At 44.0% G+C, this 19,997-nt stretch overlaps 1 protein-coding gene across 2 annotated transcripts in view; it reads left to right on the forward strand.

Annotated features, from left to right (window-relative positions):
* Positions 1–2,722: 2,722 nt before the first annotated feature.
* The window catches only part of LOC112258031 (protein FAM168A-like), a 67,554-nt gene continuing 50,279 nt past the window's right edge, over positions 2,723–19,997 (forward strand). The window contains exon 1 of one of the 2 annotated variants that reach the window (XM_042326939.1): positions 2,723–3,185. The gene's annotated coding sequence lies outside the window, so the exon portion shown is untranslated. The remainder of the gene's footprint in view (positions 3,186–19,997) is intronic. The other variant, XM_042326940.1, reaches the window with a different exon arrangement.

The following is a 19,997-nucleotide window of genomic DNA, read 5'->3' on the forward strand; positions in this document are numbered from 1 at the left end:
TTCGTTGCTCCAGAGCCTTTCCGTTCACCTTCCCACTCCTGGGCCAGACTACACTCAATCATATGACCCACTGAAGAGATAAGTCTTCATTAAGGACTTAAAGGTTGAGACCGAGTTTGCGTCTCTGACATGGGTAGGCAGACCATTCCATAAAAATGGAGCTCTATAGGAGAAAGCCCTGCCTCCAGCTGTTTGCTTATAAATTCTAATCATCATCTAATCATTCTAATCAAATCATTGTTTTGGGTAGCCTTCAACAAGCTTCCCACAATAAGTTGGGTGAATTTTGGCCCATTCCTTCTGACAGAGCTGGTGTAACTGAGTCAGGTTTGTAGGCCTCCTTGCTCGCACATGCTTTTTCAGTTCTGCCCACAAATTTTCTGTAGGATTGAGGTCAGGGCTTTGTGATGGCCACTCCAATACCTTGACTTTGTTGTCCTTAAGCCATTTTGCCATAACTTTGGAAGTATGCTTGGGGTCATTGTCCATTTGGAGACCTATTTGCGACCAATCTTTAACTTCCTGACTGATGTCTTCAGATGTTGCTTCAATATATCCACATCATTTTCCATTCTTCATGATGCCATCTATTTTGTGAAGTGCACCAACCCCTCCTGCAGCAAAGCACCCCCACAACATGATGCTGCCACCCCCATGTTTCACGGTTGGGATGGTGTTCTTCGGCTTGCAAGCATCCCCCTTTTTCCTCCAAACATAACGAGGGTCATTATGGTCAAACTGTTCTATTTTTGTTTCATAAGACTAGAGGACATTTCTCCAAAAAGTATGATCTTTGTCCACATGTGCAGTTGCAAACCATAATCTGGCTTTTTTATGGCGGTTTTGGAACAGTGGCTTCTTCCTTGCTGAGCGGATATAGATACTTTTGTACCTGTTCCCTCCAGCATCTTCACAAGGTCCTTTGCTGTTGTTCTGGGATTGATTTGCACTTTTCGCACCAAAGTACGTACATCTCTAGGAGACATAACGCGCCTCCTTCTTGAGTGGTATGACGGCTCCGTGGTCCCATGGTGTTTATACTTGCGTACCATTGTTTGTACAGATGAACGTGGTACCTTCCGGCATTTGGAAATAGCTCCCAAGGATGAACCAGAAATGTGGAGGTCTACAAATTTTTTCTGAGTTATTGGCTGATTTCTTTTGATTTTCCCATGATGTCAAGCAAAAAGGTACTGAGTTTGAAGGTAGGCCTTGAAATACATCCACAGGTACACCTTCAGTTGACTCAAATGATGTCAATTAGCCTATCAGAAGCTTCTAAAGCCACGGCATCATTTTCTGGAATTTTCCAAGCTGTTTAAAGGTACAGTCAACTTAGTGTATGTAAACTTCTGACCCATTGGAATTGTGATACTGTGAATTATATGTGAAATAATCTGTCTGTAAACAATTGTTGGAAAAATCACTTGTGTCATGCACAAAGTAGATGTCGTAACCGATTTGCCAAAACTATAGTTTCTTCACAAGAAATTTGTGGACTGTTTGTAAAATGAGTTTTAATGACTACAACCTAAGTGTATGTACACTTCTGACTTCAACTGTACCTGCTGCTAGCTCACCTCACATCAAACCCTTACACCAAACTAGCTAAGGTAACTTAATAGATTCTTTGTCTGGTGTGTTTATCTTCAGTTGCCACTGTAAAGCTTGGCCCTAAATTCCGTTGCATGTTTTTGTCCCTTTACTTAACCTCCTGGTAGCTTTCTGGGGCTGAGGCTTTTGAGTTTTTGTTGAGTTTGGTATTTTGGGGTATTTTATTAGGATCCCCCCATTAGTTGTTGCAAAAGCGGCAGCTACTCTTCCTGTGGTCCACACAAAACATAAAACATGACATAATACAGAACATCAACAGACAAGAACAGCTCAAGGACAGAACTACATCAAAGTTGTTTTTTAAAGGCACACATAGCCTGCATATCAATACATACACAAATTATCTAGGTCAAATAGGGGAGAGGCGTAGTGCCGTGAGGTGACTTGCCTAGTTAAATATTTTAAAAAACAGGTTAGAATTTGGTTTTCTGTTGACTTGCCATGTTTGTCTGATTCTATAAAACTCAGTCAAACTATCAAAAAAAAGTGGGACTCCCACTGTTTGTTATTCGCATACAAAACATATTATAGTGCTATTATGTCCATCACTCATGATTGCCATGGCAATAGTGAAAACACAACAGAGCTCAAAAGGCAGGAAGGCCAAGTATGTTTTGCAAAGTCATCTGGCACAAATCTCCAATTTGATTTCCAATATTTCTTATAGGAAACCCTCCCTGCTATTGTCATGCTCATTCTATAGAGCAAAGGTATTCAACTCTTAGCCTACGAGGTCCATAGCCTGCTAGTTTTCAGTTCTACCTGATAATTAAATAGAATGGAATAAATGGAACCGAGTCAAACATGTTGTTTCCATATGTTTGATACCCTTACATTCCATTCCAGCCATTACAATGAGCCCGTCCTCCTATAGCTCCTCCCACCAGTCTCCTCTGGTAGCGACACTTCTGAATTGGTCCCTGTTTGACATTCACCTATAAGAAAAAGTTCCTCCCATTGTGTTTTCAAGGTTTTACCCAAGACAGTACAATATGATTATAACTGATTTTCCAAAAGATAGCCTACGAGGTCTTAGCCTGCTGGTTTTCAGTTCTACCTGATAATTAAATGGAATGGAATAAATAGAACACTACGTTGGCTAGCTAAGATCATGCGCATAGTCATCCGCTCTAACGGTCGTCTTGCGCTGAACTGCGCATATATGCAGACTGTCAAATCAAGGCTCTCATTCAATATAATGTTGTTTTTGACGAAAGCTTGTCAGTTTGAAAATAACTTATCTAAATTACTTCACAAACCCCAAACACCGGCCTGGTCTGCTTGGTCTGCTTCGCAAGCGTTCCCGGAAGTATCGCGATGTTGCGCTTCTGGGTTTAGAAACTCTGTGGTTTTACTGCCACTCCGATACCTCTCCTTTGCTCTCTCTCAATATTCCCATCCCCCCACTTTGTATGGATGTCGACGTTACCAAAACGCTACTTAGAGAACCCACCGAAGTAAACCTTGGAGAAAACTGCCAGCACTGATCAAGGGAAAACAGTGACAACACCGAACTCGGCATATAATTAAAGGCAAGGTGCTCCACGATAACAAATTCCCTTTGACATTTGGTGAGTTTGATATTATAACGTGATCTAATATTTTAGACAGATGTGCCCTGAGAATGTAAATATATAGATTTGCTATGCATATATAAAATATGTAATGGTCATGCATGGTTAAAAATATTACAGATGGATGAACTAGGCTACACGTTGCACGCCATAGATCCAAGGGCAAAGAAAACAAGACAATAGTGTTTGTGTGTAGCAATGCGGCTTGATGTGTCCAACAATGTAGCCTGATCGCGGTTGCAACGGCTTTGGATCTAAATGATGCATTGTAAAACATGACAGGGACCGAGAGTGAGTGCAAAGGAATTGCTGCCGACCTCTTGTCCCGGCTATACATTTTTCCTACTCATGCAGCAACATTTTGGCTGTTGGTAAAGGTTCGTGCTGCTCAAAATGGTGTCGGGACGTTGAATGTGTGACATAAAAAAACAAGTACATTTCTGAGCGCTGTAATTATTTCAGGACCGCGTCCACATGATAGAGAGGACAGATAGGGAAAACTATTTATTTCACTTTCTCACATCAGCTGAATCCAAGTCAATCTTTCAGTTTGATATAGGACAAGAGCTGACATTCATTGACGTGTTGTAGACCTATGCGTGCAATAGCTGCCAGGGAAATGTTTTGTTATTACTTCTCCTATTTGCGGTGGTGATTATGCTTTTGGAATGTAGGCTAGTACGATGGCAAAATAGCCCCTTAAGTAGCTATGAAGTTACAATAGGCCTAGGTGGGCAAATTGTGCTTTGTGCAAGGTAAAAAATAGGCCTATGATCAAATCTAAACTGTTCAGTGATAATAATAAAACGCCTAATATTCATAATATAAGCATGCATAATAAAAATGATACTGTAATAACACTACAATATAACGAGAATAAGAATAATACCACAAATATTGTAGTTGTGATTTTCATTTTGAAGGAACAGATCACTGGCCAATAGCCTGTTGCATGTCCAAACAATTCACATTTTGAAAAATGTAGATGTCATTTGCTGCTGCTTTTAGAGAGGATGGGCAATTGTTAACAAAACCAAATATGTTGCTTTATTGACAATGCCCTTTGCTTTAGGACTTTAAAACCATAATTTAGGCCTGTGTAGGCTTGCCACCTTTGTGCATCTGAAATGGCACCCTATCCCTACTTAGTGCACTACGTTTGACTAGAGCCCTATGGGGAGCCTTAAGGGGATGTTAGTAAGACGACACAAGGGGTGCATCTGAAATGGCACCCTTGGGCTAGGGGAATAGGGTGCCATTTTGGATGCACACCTTGTGTTGGGTTGGTAACACCCCTTTATTGTTCTGGAAGGACAGGATGGACTGGCATGAGTGTCATCTTTATATTGATGAAACCTCAGAATCCATATAGACTTGTCTCTTGCCTTAGATTTAGTGTAAAGAAAATGCAAGCATCTGTATTTGAGATCTATCCCTTTCACTGTGCACTAGTAGCTACACTTGCAGTTACTTATACTTGCAGATACTACAGTTAACTGATGTAGCTTACAGGAAGGGCTAGATAGAGATTTGGGGGTATATCAACTACTTTCAATGTTGTTTTCAATTGCCAAGTACTGTATCTGCAGTGATATAACCCACTACACTCCTCCTGCCTCTCCTGGCTTTATCAAACCATGGATGTGCTTCACAATCACCCCTTGGGCTCTCCCTGCCTTTACCAACAACACAAGGGAGGGAGCGAGAGAAAATAATGACTGAGCAGAGCAATAGAGGAGAACGAGAGAGAGTGATGAACCAACATGCCCGCGGCTATGACCAACTGAACAATTCCCCTGTCTCTGTCTTTGAAGACACCCCAGGGATGTTGAGGATTTTTTTCTTTGCTGTTTTTTCTTCAAATGTTTTATTTATATCCCACTTTATCTCTCCACGCTGTGTATGTGTCTTTCTAGTTGGTTTACCTGAGGCTGATGGGGATCTCCAAAGCTCACTGAGTCATGCAGCAAGGCCTAGGGCAGAGGCACTGAGACTAGTCTAGCTTAATGTCTCAATGTCACAATCTGCTTTTTTTGTGGTTTGTTTCACATCTACCATAAAGCGAATCTACAGAGATGACTTGTAAAAATGTAATGAAAACTCAGAGATGACTGCATTGGGTTAGCACTGGACACTGCGAACAGACACATTGGCAATGCAGGGCATTGTGGGATTTGTAGTTTGGTGTGAAAAGGCTCATGCTGTCCTCACCACAGGACTGAAAGTCACATCAAACAAGATGCCCCACATGGTCATGAACCTGAAGACATCATTCAGTGCAGCAGAGCCATGTTCAATAGGCAAACATTGTGGAACATTTTAGATAGAAATGACATGAATCCCTATTCCACCCGTCAGAGGCATGTTTGTTCTACATAACATATTTCTACCTGAACGGTCCAGTTCCACTTCGTTGTGGCCTGCAGAACATGTTCCAGGTGTACACTGTGGCGTAGTATTGTGTCGCGCGAGGTGAATCTGCTACTCCACCATCTGTGAGTGCGGGTGCTGCTGTGTGATCTGCCGGGCTCCAGAGGGCAGTGAGACAAAACACACCACAGAGATGTAGAGATGCTCCAATGTAATGAAAACTCTGTGGAAAGGCACTTGTTCCCGTGTTACTGTTTTAATGTGTCTAAATGGCTGATTTCTTCGTTAATGATACACCGTTTCTCATTGTTTAATGACAAATCGTTTAATGTCTTGTGTAGCTCAGTTGGTTGAGCATGCAAGAGTTGTGGGTTCGATTCCCATGGGGGACCAATACAGAAAATGTATGCACTCACTACTGTAAGTCACTCTGTATAAGAGCATCTGCTAAATGACTAAAATGTCAAATGTAAAAATGACTAAGGCCTACCCTGTTCCACCATGTCATGTTAAAACGGTTGTTTCTGCAAGTCCTTTATCTGGATATGTACATAGTATATTGTAATTAATGTGTTGTTGGCCAGTGGCCAGGGTGTTTGTAGTGAAAGGCACAGTGCTGTAAAGTTGCTTTGAAGTTTTATCCGCTAATAGTTATAGTTAAGATTGGAAGAGGGGGAGCTGATCATTAATCTGTACTTAGGGGAAATTCAATCGCAGAGTGAAGGGGAGGGGTCAGGTCAGTAGGAGGATTGGATCCGGCAGTAGGAAGCTGATTGGCTCGTTGCTCGGTCCTCTGGGACAGATGTGTCAGAGGGAATCTGAACTCTCTCTCACCTTAGGTAGCCCTGGGCCGCTGAAACAAGTCTCCACACACGCATACTGTCGAACACTCACAACCCAAACACACAGCAGGCAAAAACACTAGCATTTGCAACTCACACACACACACACACAAGTTCTTTCTCTCTCTCTCTAACACACGCAAAGTGCACACACTCTCTCACACATTCACTGACTATACAAAACATTAAAAACACCTGCTCTTTCCTTTACATAGATTGACCAGATGAATCCAGGTGCAAGCTATTGTAAGAATATTTCCTATGTTTCTCACCCTGATTTGCTTTGGCGTCTGTGTTATTGAAGAGTAACATCAACTGCTAACACCGATCCCTTATTGATGGCACTTTTTAAATCTATTCCAATCAGTGTTGATGAAAGGGAGGAGACAAGTTAAAGAAGGACTTTTAAGCCTTGCGATGTGGATTGTGTATGTGTGCCATTCAGAAGGTGAATGGGTAAGACATAAGCATTTAAGTGCATTTGAACGGGGTATGGTAGTAGGTGCCAGGCGCACTGGTTTGTGTCAAGAACTACAACGCAGCTTGATTTTTCACGCTCAACCATTTCCTGTGTGTATCAAGAATAATCCACCACTGGCCTCCCGGGTGGCGCAGTGGTTAAGGGCACTGTACTGCAGCGCCAGCTGTGCCTCCAGACTGTCGTAACCGCGCCCAGACTCTGTCGTAACCGGCCGCGACCGGGAGGTCCTAGGGGCGACGCACAATTGGCCTAGCGTCGTCCGGGTTAGGCAGGGCTTGGCCGGTAGGGATATCCTTGTCTCATCGCGCACCAGCGACTCCTGTGGCAGGCAGGGCACAGTGTGCGCTAACCAAGGTTGCTAGGTGCACGGTGTTTCCTCCGACACATTGGTGTGGTTGGCTTCCGGGTTGGATGCGCGCTGTGTTAAGAAGCAGTGCGGCTTGGTTGGGTTGTGCATCGGAGGACGCATTACTTTCAACCCTCGTCTCTCCCGAGCCCGTACGGGAGTTGTAGCGATGAGACAAGATAGTAGCTACTAAAACAATTGGATAACACGAAATTGGGGAGAAAAAGGGGTAAAAAAAAGAAGAAGAATCCACCATTCAAAGGACATCCAGCCAACTTGACACAACTGTGGGAAGCATTAGAGACATGGGCCAGCATCCCTGTGGGTTGAGTCCATGCCCCAATGAGGGGGTGCAACTCAGTATTGGGAAGATTTTCCTAATATTTGGTATACTCAGTGTGCATACACACCTCAAAGTTATGAGGCGTGCAGGCTCACAGTGAATAGAGAAGTCTCTTGGCTGACTGCTGGCTGAGGAATAATTTTCTCCTGGAGGAGAGCCATCTTGAGATGGTTTCTATTCTCAAAATTGAGGAGAGAGAGAAATTGCGATTCCTTGGCGGGTTCTATGCGGGCTCTAGTTAAAACTAGTGTACTATATAGGAAATAGGGTGCCATTTCGGATGCATCGTAATCCCCTCTCTCTCCACAGCCCTGCAGTTCCTGTAACTGCTCTGTTTTGCTGTAAAGGAGGCACAAAAAACTCACCCCTCTCTCTACCGCTGACGTCATGGGTTCACTCCTTTCCTGTCTTCCTCTCTTCCTCTAACCTCCACATGTTCATTTGAGCCCCTCCCTTCATTTGTGTGCTGTGTTTTGATGCAGAGCTGAGGAGCTGACAGACACAGGGTTATTTTCTATGGGGGAGATCTGCTGGAATGTGTGTACAGAATTCTCCGCTGCTGTTCCGTAGGCCTCCTCCTGTGGAATGATGGAATGTCGGAGTTGTTCTTTTGGAATGTTGTACCTCTGAACCCTGTCGAGGAGGCTGCCAAAGGGTGTGTGTTCGAGTCTACAATGACTCCGTAACATGCCCATAGGATTAGGGCTGTGGCGGTCACAACATTTTGCCGGCTGGTGATTGTCAAGCAAATAACGGTCGGTCTCACGGTAATTGACCATTTAACATAAACACATTTAGCATCTCTTTGCTTACACACACAGCCTCCAAGCCATCTAAAAAATTCTAATAATTACAGTTGAAGTCAGAAGTTCACATACACTTATGTTGGAGTCATTAAAACTCGTTTTTCAACCACTCCACACATTTCTTGTTTACAAACTATAGATTTGGCAAGTCGGTTAGGACATCTACTTTGCATGACACAAGTCATTTTTCCTACAATTGTTTACAGACAGATTATTTCACTTATAATTCACTGTATCACAATTCCAGTGGGTCAGAAGTTTACATACACTAAGTTGACTGTGCCTTTAAACAGCTTGGAAAATTCCAGAAAAGGATGTTATGGCTTTAGAAGCTTCTGATAGGCTCATTGACATAATTTGAGTCAATTGGAAGTGTACCTGTGGATGTATTTCAAGGCTTACCTTCAAACTCAGTGCCTCTTTGCTTGACATCATGGGAAAATCAAAAGAAATCAGCCCAGACCTCAGAAAACAAATTGTAGACCTCCACAAGTCTGGTTCATTCTTGGGAGCAATTTCCAAATGCCTGAAGGTACCATGTTCTTCTGTACAAACAATAGTATGCAAGTATAAACACCATGGGACCACGCAGCTGTCATACCGCTCAGGAAGGAGATGCATTCTGTCTCCTAGAGATTAACATACTGTGGTACGAAAAGTGGAAATCAATCCCAGAACAACAGTAAAGGACCTTGTGAAGAAGCTGGAGGAAACGGGTACAAAAGTATCTATATCCACAGTAAAACGAGTTCTATATCGACATACAGTGGGGCAAAAAAGTATTTAGTCAGCCACCAATTGTGCAAGTTCTCCCACTTAAAAATGAGAGAGGCCTGTAATTTTCATCATAGGTACACTTCAACTATGAGAGACAAAATGAGAAAAAAATCACATTGTAGGATTTTTAATGAATTTATTTGCAAATTATGGTGGAAAATAAGTATTTTGGAAAATGTCCTCTGGTCTGATGAAACAAAAATAGAACCGTTTGGCCATAATGACCATCTTTATATTTGGAGGAAAAAGGGGGATGCTTGCAAACTGAAGAACACCATCCCAACCGTGAAGCCTAGGGGTGGCAGCATCATGTTGTGGGGGTGCTTTGCTGCAGGAGGGCTGGTGCACTTCACAAAATAGATGGCATCCTGAGGTAGGAAAATGATGTGGATATATTGAAGCAACATCTCAAGACATCAGTGAGGAAGTTAAAGCTTGGTCATAAATGGGTCTTCCAAATGGACAATGACCCCAATCATATTTAATGGCAAATTTAATGGCAATGCTACAAAATACTAATTGGTTGTATGTAAACTTCTGACCCACTGGGAATGTGATGAAAGAAATACATCTGAAATAAATAATTCTCTCCTATTATTCTGGCATTTCACATTCTTAAAATAAAGTGGTGATCCTAACTGACCTAAGACAGGGAATTTTTACTAGGATTAAATGTCAGGAATTGTGAAAAACTGAGTTTAAATGTATTTGGCTAAGGTGTATCTAAACTTCCGACTTCAACTGTACTTGTAATGTAGCCTACACCTTCACAATAAATCCATGATATATTTTAGACGGGTTTAAAGAAGCATAATATGAAGAAAATGTCTATTTCAGAAGAAAATAATAGCATAGAGTAGAGCTGGATGATATGGCCAAAATCTCATATCCTGATAGGTAATTTCATATCCCGTTAACGATACATATCACAATATAGCACATTTTCTGTAAATTCAATGAATAAATAGTTTATATTAAATTACCACTTGTAAAGGCCTATTTCTTATTACATTTTGAATTATTTTCAACAAATTAAAAGGTACTTACTCATATTTGATTATTTTATTTAGAACCTGTGCAAATTGTCAATTGAGCAAGTAACAAAATATGAATATCTAAAATGGGTAAATAGAAAACACTTAAAATATAGCCCTAAAATATATACACTGCTCAAAAAAATATAGGGAACACTTAAACAACACAATGTAACTCCAAGTCAATCACACTTCTGTGAAATCAAACTGTCACTCTTAGGAGGCAACACTGATTGACAATAGATTTCACATGCTGTTGTGCAAATGGGATAGACAACAGGTGGAAATTATAGGCAATTAGCAAGTCACCCCCAATAAAGGAGTGATTCTGCAGGTGGGGACCACAGACCACTTCTCAGTTCCTATGCTTCCTGGCTGATGTTTTGGTCACTTTTGAATGCTGGCGGTGCTTTCACTCTAGTGGTTGCATGAGACTCTACAACCCACACAAGTGGCTCAGGTAGTGCAGCTCATCCAGGATGGCACATCAATGTGAGCTGTGGCAAGAAGGTTTGCTGTGTCTGTCAGCGTAGTGTCCAGAGCATGGAGGCGCTACCAGGAGACAGGCCAGTACATCAGTACATCAGGGGACGTGGAGGAGGCCATAGGAGGGCAAACAACCCAGCAGCAGGACCGCTACCTCCGCCTTTGTGCAAGGAGGAGCACTGCCAGAGCCCTGCAAATTGACCTCCAGCAGGCCACAAATGTGCATGTGTCTGCTCAAACTGTCAGAAACAGACTCCATGAGGGTGCTATGAGGGCCCGAATTCCACAGGTGGGGGTTGTGCTTACAGCCCAACACCATGCAGGACGTTTGGCATTTGCCAGAGAACACCAAGATTGGCAAATTTGCCACTGGTTCCCTGTGCTCTTCACAGATGAAAGCAGGTTCACACTGAGCACGTGACAGACATGGCAGTCTGGAGACGCCGTGGAGAACGTTCTGCTGCCTGCAACATCCTCCAGCATGACCGGTTTGGCGGTGGGTCAGTCATGGTGTGGGGTGGCTTTTCTTTGGGGGGCCGCGCAGCCCTCCATGTGCTCGCCAGAGGTAGCCTGACTGCCATTAGGTACCGAGATGAGCTCCTCAGACCCCTTGTGAGACCATATTCTGGTGCGGTTGGCCCTGGGTTCCTCATAATGCAAGACAATGCTAGACCTCATGTGGCTGGAAGGTGTCAGCAGTTCCTGCAAGAGGAAGGTGTTGATGCTATGGACTGGCCCGCCCGTTCCCCAGACCTGAATCCAATTGAGCACATCTGGGACATCATGTCTCGCTCCATCCACCAACTCCACGTTGCACCACAGACTGTCCAGGAGTTGGCGAATGCTTTAGTCCAGGTCAGGGAGGAGATCCCTCAGGAGACCATCCGCCACCTCATCAGGAGCATGCCCAAGCGTTGTAGGGAGGTCATACAGGCACGTGGAGGCCACACACACTACTGAGCCTCATTTTGACTTGTTTTAAGGACATTACATCAAAGTTGGATCAGCCTGTAGTGTGGTTTTCCACTTTAATTTAGTGTGACTCCAAATCCAGACCTCCATGGGTTGATAAATTTGATTTCCATTGATAATTTTTGTGTGATTTTGTTGTCAGCACATTCAACTATGTAAAGAAAAAAGTATTTAATAAGAATATTTCATTCATTCAGATCTAGGATGTGTTATTTTAGTGTTGCCTTTATTTTGAGCAGTGTATATTGTCATATCGCCCAGCCCTAGCATAGTTGTCCTTATGTTAGGTACTGTGATGGCTATGCCCAATGGCTGTTGGCTACACTAGTTAATTTATCAGACAAGTTTAGAATTCCATGGAATATTTTATATTGTTTTATAGTATGACGGATACAATTGAACAAAGCTGAATAAAATATATATTTTCTCCAAACGATTTGAGGGAGTGCGCACATGCGGTTAACAAATAAATAGGTACTCCTATATGCTTAATTTAGAGTTATTCATGTAACTTGTTCTACAAACGTTGGGCTATATGTATTGATTTTTAATACATTGTAAGGCTGCATGATGACATTCTAATGATGATTTGGTAGGCTACTAATGACCAGCATCAGAGCTGGGAGAAGCCTAATTACCTTGACTAAATGGTAATGTGGAATTTGACAGCCTTCATGACTTGTGACCGCCGGTGTGGCGTTGATACGGTCACCACAACAGCCCTACCTAGGATGCCTATCGGCTCTTAACCTGTAGGGTCATAGCTTTGTCTCCATAGGTACAGCCAGGTATGTCAAAATAGACAAATCTCTACTTTACAATTCTACTAATTTCTCATCACTTATAGTTGAGGATTCAGCACTGGACCTCAACAAAAAGAAAAACTATGGAGTGAGCTCGGAAAACATTGTTTGCTTTGACCCGATCATAAGTCACTCTCTCCCTCTTGCTCTGCCATTTTGTTTACCTTGATCCAAGTGTCAGCGTCTGAGGAAACTAGAACAGCTTCTGTCGTGCTTCCCATGGCTGGTAAACACTTGTTTGCCGTCAGGGAGAGAGAAGTTAATAATTATTTATCTCCTTCTTGGGAGGCACTCTTGTGTTCGATACATGGGGCCTGGCGACAGACAGCCCACAGCAATCAGGAGTAGAGTAGTCCTGGCTGCAACGCATTCCAATCATGCACGGCTATGCTACAACGCTCCCCCAATGCTCCAACAAAGTTCCGGAGCTTGGTGTGCAATAGTGTTCTGCACTCCAGTCGTCTCTCCTCTACATCTATTAAAGTGTTGCTCTCAGTGGTGTGTGCTACTAAAATGAGAATATAAAAGGCAATAGATGGTGCTGGGTGATAGGGTGAGGAATGAGGAATTCTGGGAGGTTCTGAAGGTAGGCTATCAGAATTGGGCAAATCATCACATTGACCTTCTAACCTGGCTGTGCTAAATATCAAGGTATTATCCTGGATGGGATCAGATCTATGTAGATGTATGGTATACACAGTAGAGGTCGACCGATTAATCAGAATGGCCGATTTAATTAGGGCCGATTTTTCAAGTTTTCATAACAATCGGAAATCGGTATTTTTGGATGCCTATTGTTATCTTTTAATAGATATTTTTTACACCTTTTATTTTACTAGGCAAGTCAGTTAAGAACACATTCTTATTTTCAATGACTGCCTAGGAACGGTGGGTTTACTGCCTTGTTCAGGGGCAGAAAGACAGATTTTTACCTTGTCAGCTCTGGGATTCAATCTTGCAACCTTACGGTTAACCAGTCCAACTCTCTAACCACCTGCCTCTCATTGCACTCCACGAGGAGCCTGCCTGTTACGCGAATGCAGTAGAAGCCAAGGTAAGTTGCTAGCTAGCATTAATCCTATCTTATGAAAAACAATCAATCAATCATAATCACTAGTTATAACTACACATGGTTGATGATATTACTAGTTTATCTAGCGTGTCCTGCGTTGTATATAATCGATGCAACGCTGGGGGATGATTTAACAAAAGTGCATTTGCGAAAAAAGCACAATCGTTGGACAACTGTACCTAACCATAAACACCAATGCCTTTCTTAAAATCAATACACAGAAGTATATATTTTTAAACCTGCATATTTAGCTAAAAGAAATCCAGGTTAGCAGGCAATATTAACCAGGTGAAATTGTGTGACTTCTCTTGCTTTCATTGCACGCAGAGTCAGGGTATATGCAACAGTTTGGGCAGCCTGGCTCATTGCGAACTAATTTGTCAGAATTGTACGTAATTATGACATGACATTGAAGGATGTACAATATAACAAGAATATTTAGACTTAGGGATGCCACCCGTTAGATAAAATACGGAACGTTCCTGTATTTCACTGAAATAATAATGTTTTCGAAATTATAGTGTAATGGTTTTCTTCTGGGGAAAGAGAGGCGGACCAAAATGCAGCGTGGTTAGTTTTGTACATCTTTAATAAAGATGAAAGTACAACAATCTACAAAACAAGAAACGTGAAAAAAACAAAACAGTCCTATCTGGTGCCACAAACACAAAGACAGGAACAATCACCCACAAAACCCAACACAAAACAGGCTACCTAAATATGGTTCCCAATCAGAGACAATGACTAACACCTGCCTCTGAGAACCATATCAGGCCAAACATAGAAATAGACAAACCAGACACACAACAGAATGCCCACCCAGCTCACGTCCTGACCAACACTAAAACAAGGAAAACACACACGAACGATGGTCAGAACGTGACAGTACCCCCCCAAGGTGTGGACTCCGAACGCACAACCTAAACCTATAGGGGAGGGTCTGGGTGGGCATCTGTCCGCGGTGGCGGCTCTGGCGTTGGACATGGACCCCACTCTATAATTGTCTTAGTCCACCTCCTTAGCGTCCCTTGAGTGGCGACCCTCACTGCTAACCTTGGCCTAGGAACCCTAACAACGGGCCCCACTGGACTGAGGGGCAGCTCCGGACTGAGAGGAAGCTCCGGACTGAGAGGAAACTCAGGCAGGTTGATGAATCTAGCAGATCCTGGCTGGCTGGCGGTTCTGGCATATCCTGGCTGACTGGCGGTTCTGGCAGATCCTGGCTGACTGGCGGTTCTGGCAGATCCTGGCTGACTGGCGGTTCTGGCAGATCCTGGCTGACTGGCGGTTCTGGCAGATCCTGGCTGACTGGCGGTTCTGGCAGATCCTGGCGGTTCTGGCAGATCCTGGCTGACTGGCGGGTCCTGGCTGAATGGCGGATCTGGAAGATCCTGGCGGATCCTGGCTGACTGGCGGATCCTGGCTGACTGGCGGATCCTGGCAGACTGGCGGCTCTGGCGGATCCTGGCGGATCTAACTGATCCTGGCTGACTGGCGGCTCCTGGCTGACTGGCGGCTCCTGGCTGGCTGGCGGCGCTGGGCAGACTGGCGGCACTGGCGGTGCTGGGCAGACTGGCGGCACTGGGCGGCTCAGGCGGCGCTGGGCAGACGGGAGACTCCGGCTGCGCTGGAGAGGAGGAAGGCTCTGGCCGCTCTGGACTGAGGAGCGCAGGCGCCTCTGGACTGAGGAGCGCAGGCGCCTCTGGACTGAGGAGCGCAGGCGCCTCTGGAGCGCAGGCGCCTCTGGACTGAGGAGCGCAGGCGCCTCTGGACTGAGGGGCCCTGGCGCCTCTGGACTGAGGGGCCCTGGCGCCTCTGGTAGCGCCGGACAGGCGGGAGCACCTTTGTTGATAGGATGGAGAGACAGCCTGGTGCGGGGTGCCGGCACTGGTGGTACCGGGCTGGTGACACACACCTCAGGGCGAATGCCTTGCATACTACGCCAAATCAACTGCTCGCTCTCTTCACACTCCCCCAATTCTATTAACACCTCCTCGAGTGTCTCCTCATCTCCCATCCGTTCACTCTCCTCCATTCTGTCCAATAACTCCTCAACCCTCTCAGACTCAGCCCTCCGCTTCACCGATAGCTCCGATAACATCCATGGCTCCTTACGGTAAACAGGGGGAGTTGGCTCAGGTCTGGCTCCTGACTCTGCCACACTCTCCCTGTGCCCCCCCCAATACATTTTTGGGGGTGTCTCTCGGGCTTCCAGCCGCTCTGCCGTGCTAGCTCCTCATAATGCCGCCTCTCTGCTTTTGCTGCCTCCAGCTCGGCTTTGGGGGCGGCAATATTCCCCTGGCTCTGCCCAGGGTCCTTTCCCGTCAAGGATCTCCTCCCAAGTCCATTTCTCCAAATAGTGCAGCCTCTGCTGCTGCTGCTGCTGCTGCCTCTGTTGCTTCTCCTGCTGCTGCCTTTGCTGCTGCTGCTGTTGCTCCTGCTGCACCTGTCACTTCTCCTGCTGCTGCTGTTGCTGCTGCCTCTGTTTACCACGCCGCTTGGTCCTTGGTTGGTGGGTGATTCTGTTGGTTTTCTTCTGGGGAAAGAGAGGCGGACCAAAATGCAGCGTGGTTAGTTTTGTGCATCTTTAATAAAGATGAAAGTTACAACAATCTACAAAACAAGAAACGTGAAAAAAACAAAACAGTCCTATCTGGTGCCACAAAGACAGGAACAATCACCCACAAAACCCAACACAAAACAGGCTACCTAAATATGGTTCCCAATCAGAGACAATGACTAACACCTGCCTCTGAGAACCATATCAGGCCAAACATAGAAATAGACAAACCAGACACACAACAGAATGCCCACCCAGCTCACGTCCTGACCAACACTAAAACAAGGAAAACACACACGAACGATGGTCAGAACGTGACAGATAGTTTCTGGATTTGACCATATTAATGACCAAAGGCTCGTATTTCTGTGTGTTATGTTATAAATAAGTCTATGATTTGATAGAGCAGTCTGACTGAGCGATGGTAGGCAGCAGCAGGCTCGTAAGAATTCATTCAAACAGCACCTTCGTGCGTTTTGCCAGCAGATTTTCGCAAGCACAGCGCTGTTTATGACCTCAAGCCTATCAGTTTAATGGCTGGTGTAACCGATGTGAAATGGCTAGCTAGTTAGCGGGGTGCACGCTAATAGCGTTTCAAACGTCACTCGCTCTGAGACTTGGAGTAGTTATTCCCCTTGCTCTGCAAGGGCCGTGGCTTTTGAGGAGCGATGGGTAACGCTGCTTCGAGTGTGGCTGTTGTCGGTGTTCCTGGTTCGAGCCCAGGTACGGGCGAGGAGAGGGACGGAAGCTATACTGTTACACTGGCAATACTAAAGTGCCTATAAGAACATCCAATAGTCAAAGGTTAATGAAATACAAATGGTATAGAGAGAAATAGTCCTATAAATACTATATTAACTACAACCGAAAACCTCTTACCTTGGAATATTGATGTCTCATGTTAAAAGGAACCACCAACTTTCATATGTTCTCATGTTCTGAGCAAGGAACTCAAACGTTAGCTCTTTTACATGGCACATATTGCACTTTTACTTCTCCAACACTTTGTTTTTGCATTATTTAAACCAAATTGAACATGTTTCATTATTTATTTGAGGCTAAATGTATTTTTATTGATGTATTATATTAAGTTAAAATAAGTGTTCATTCAGTATTGTTGTAATTGTCATTATTACAAATATAAAACAAATCGGCAGATTAATTGGTATCGGCTTTTTCTGGTCCTCCAATAATCGGTATTGGCGTTGAAAAATCATAATCGGTCGACCTCTAATACACAGTATTATAAACTGGGTGGTTCGAGCCCTGAATACTGATTGGCTGACAGATGTCGTAAATCAGACCATATATCATGGGTAAACATTTTATTTTTACTGCTCTAATTACGTTGGTAACCAGTTTATAATAGCAGTAAGGCACGTTGGGTGTTTGTGGTATATGGCCAATATACCACGGCTAAGGACTGTATCCAGGCACTCTGCATTGCGTCGGACTTATAAACAGCCCTTAGTCATGGTATATTGGCCATATACCACACCTCCTCGGGTCTTAATGCTTAAATACACTCTGGTGGCATGGCTTTCAAGTGTCATTGATCATTAAATTCAATTATATTGCTTTGTTTGGTTTCCTTCCATCCACAGTTTTTTTGCATTTGCGCATCTGTCATGCTGTTACGTGTGCTCTGTGCTTCTACTTTAGAGGTGACCTACCTTGGCTTCTTCTGTTCAATTATCATGACCTATCTCCCTCACTCTTTCTCCACCTCTCTCGCTTTACCCCTTCTGTCTCCCCCTCTCCTTCCCCCCTCAATGTCTCTTTCTCCTTCCATCTCTCTGCTTATGCTACAGTCATACCCTCTCACTGCTACCTCTCTCCCAGTTTCTCTGCTTCTGTTATAATCATGGTTCATTTTCACAGATTTGCATTGCCATTTCCTCCTCCGCTCCTACACTAGCATTGCCCCGAGAATGGCCGGCGGGCACCCCACCGACCAATTCAGTTTCTTGTACCAACCAGAAAGTGCTCAGAACCTGAAGAGGTCAGTGTAGAACAACTTTGATACTTTAACCCCTCCATCCTCCCCTACCAATGTGATGAAATGGCCCAGAGTCTGTTCAGGAACGGAAATACGTTACAGAGCGTTGAGCTAGAAATAGACTGTGTAGAATAGGGAATCGTGCCAGCTCTATCTGTTACATTTTTATCTGCAACGTTATGAAAATGTTAACCTCACTGAATAGGCTACAGGTGTGAGGTTGAGGTTCACGAACTTTGACCTTGCTGACCTCCAAACATGGACCTCCACCAAATGAATATCTGAAAGTGATGAAAACAAAATTAGCAAAATGGATGACCACATCGTAAGTCCTTACAGTATGTATATATTACAGTGTATCATGCTAACCAGACAGCACGTGTGCAAGTTGATTTTGTCCACCCACACCAGGCGCGATCAGGACAAGCAGGTTGAAATATCAAAACAAACAACAAACTAATTATATTAATTTGGGGACAGGTCGAAATGCATTAAACATTTATGGCAATTTAGCTTGCTGTTAATTTGTCCTGGGATATAAACATTGGGTTGTTATTTCACCTGAAACGCACAAGGTCCTCTACTCCGACAATTAATCCACAGATAAAATGGTCAACTGAGTTCGTTTTTAGTCATCTCTCCTCCTTCAGGCTTCTTCTTCTTTGGACTTTATATGGCGGTTCGCAACCAACTTTAAGGTGCATTACCACAACCGACTGGAGTGTGGACCTCAGTTCATCTTTCAATCACCCACGTGGGTATATGCTAAAAATCATTGAGGACATGATACATGGTTATATGCTCCTAAAAACCAATGAAGAGATGGGAGAGGCAGGACTTTCAGCGTGTCAAGCATCACAAATAGAACCAAGTTGTATTTTAGCGCCTGGCTACGCAGATGCTCGCGAGCAGTATGGGTGCAATGATTTAATGACATGTATGTGTACATTTATTTTGCAACGCTAGTGCATGCGACGCGTCCGGGTCTGGTCAGCATGTAATGGTGTTATATAATTTTTTTCTATCTGCAGTATATGCAAAAATGAGTTGGTACCGAATTAACTGAATATATTGTAATTTTATTTCTGCATTTACTCGGTCACGGGTTTGGGTGGATGATGGATGTCCTGACATGTTCGCTACTTGTTTTTCTGTGTTTGAGATTTTTTGCCTCAGACATTATTTTATTTCCCAACGTCTATGCACAGTTTTATGTACAGTACCAGTCACAAGTTGACACACATACTCATTCAAGTGTTTTTCTTTATTTCTACTATTTTCTACATTGCAGAATAATAGTGAAGACATCAACACTATGAATTAACACATGGAATCATGTAGTAACCAAAAGTGTTAAACAAATCAAAATATATTTTAGATTCTTCAAAGTAGCCACCCTTTGCCTTGACAGCTTTGCACACTCTTGGTATTCTCTCAACCAGCTTAAACTGGAATGCTTTTCCAACAGTCTTTAAGGACTTCCCACATGTGCTGAGCACTTGTTGGCTGCATTTCCTTCACTCTGCGGTCCAACTCATCCCAGAACATCTCTATTGAGTTGAGGTCGTGTGATTGTGGAGGCCAGGCCATCTGATGCAGCACTCCTTCACCCTCCTTCTTGGTCAAATAGACCTTACACAGCCTGGAGGTGTGTTGGGTCATTGTCCTGTTGAAAACAAATGATAGTCCCACTTAGCGTAAACCAGATGGGATGGCGTATCGCTGCAGAATGCTGTGCTAGCCATGCTGGTTAAGTGTGCCTTGAATTCTAAATAAATCACTGACAGTGCCACCAGCAAAGCACCCCCACATCATCACACCACCTCCTCCATGCTTCACGGTGGGAACCACACATGTGGAGATCATCCGTTCACCTACTCTGTGTCTCACAAAGACACAGCGGTTGGAACCAAAAATC

The sequence above is a fragment of the Oncorhynchus tshawytscha genome, linkage group LG09 (genome assembly GCF_018296145.1).
Source record: "Oncorhynchus tshawytscha isolate Ot180627B linkage group LG09, Otsh_v2.0, whole genome shotgun sequence".
Classification (NCBI taxonomy): Eukaryota; Metazoa; Chordata; class Actinopteri; order Salmoniformes; family Salmonidae; genus Oncorhynchus; species Oncorhynchus tshawytscha.